Raw genomic sequence first — 1,418 nt, 5'->3', positions numbered from 1 at the left:
AGCCCAGGACTATGCCTAGGCCTCTTAGCCTGAAGCAGCCTCAAACACTGCAGGTCTCATGGCTTTACTAAGAGTGATACCAGGAAGCCCTATAGCCAAGGTAAGCTCAGCAGAAGCTGTCTGGCAGGGCACCAGGTTAGCCGTGACTGCCCCAGAGCCAAGAGTAACCCTCCAGGTAGGACTAGTAGCAGGCTATAGTGCCCCTGCAAGCATGTCTCCTTCCAACCAGCAGAATAAAGGTAGATACATACTTGGCGCTAAAAGAATAGCCAGGACATCCTGGCTGCACCTATAACCACAACCCCTCTTTACCCTTCTATTACAGTGGAACAAATTTGCTACTTCCTCCATGCCACTTAGTTTGACATTACCCAGGATCTCTCTCTCTCTCTGTGCCCCTACCTGCTACCCAGACAACAGAGATGTCTCTGAGATGGGGATATTAATGTATCATACCAGTTCCCAACAGCTCAGCCCTGGAGTGGGGTGGGACTGGACACTTTTTTTGCCACTGCTTTTGGCAACCTTGAAAAGAAAAAAAATAAGTTACAGAAGTTTCACTAGACCCAAAGAGCAGTAAGGAAAACCTTCCCTCTGGGCCACATACCCTGATGACCCAGATCATGGAGAGGTTGTCAGATCTGGTCTCAGCTGGTAACTAGGAAGCCCAATCCCACTATGTATAGAATGGGTTGGTGTGACCACAGATGTGAACATCAAGGTATAAATAGCAAGGCTTTTCTGTAGCTGTGGTGAAACACAGGCCTTCAAGCTTAGCCTCCTTTAGGAGATGGCCTATGATATGTCTTCCAGCCAAACTCAGGCTTGTGAGGGAGGTTCTGAGAGTACTCAAGTAACAATGGAGGATCCAATGTCCTGTGATCTCTCATGCTCTTCCTGTGTGCTTTTCTGAGAAAGGTAACGAGAATTAGCTGAGGGGAATATCCCCAAGCCCTGTCTTCCTGTCATTACAGCTGCATGCTCCTCCCCATTGCTCAGCCTTCACTCCAGAAGGATTCTCCCACAGGCTGGGCACAGTGAAAATCATAATAAAGAGTTTGTGATGCTATTTTGGCTTCCTGTTTCCTGTTCTTTGGAGCGCCTGCTGAGTTTCCGTTGGTTTCCTATCATTGGCTAATTCCTGAGTCTGAGTCCAAGATGGGAGCAACTGTGGCCTTCAAAAACAGTATACCGTGGCTCTCTTTCTAGAGCTTTCCTGGTGCTGACCTTCCCAAGAATCAAGTGATGGGTGGGGGTGAGAGGAGGCAAGGAGCTCCACCAGGGACACAGAAGGGACCTGGAGGTACTGAAGAGAGGAGCCAGAGTGTTTGGAGAAATTGAGGAAAAAGTAAGGCCTCTGAACTTGTCTGCTATGTATTGCCCCATCCTCCCCACCAAGGGCCTGTTTTAGACACTTC

Source organism: Pteropus alecto, unplaced genomic scaffold (assembly GCF_000325575.1).
Source record: "Pteropus alecto unplaced genomic scaffold, ASM32557v1 scaffold206, whole genome shotgun sequence".
In the NCBI taxonomy this organism is placed as follows: Eukaryota; Metazoa; Chordata; class Mammalia; order Chiroptera; family Pteropodidae; genus Pteropus; species Pteropus alecto.
The sequence above is the reverse complement of the archived record's forward strand: the minus strand, read 5'-3'. Positions refer to the sequence as shown.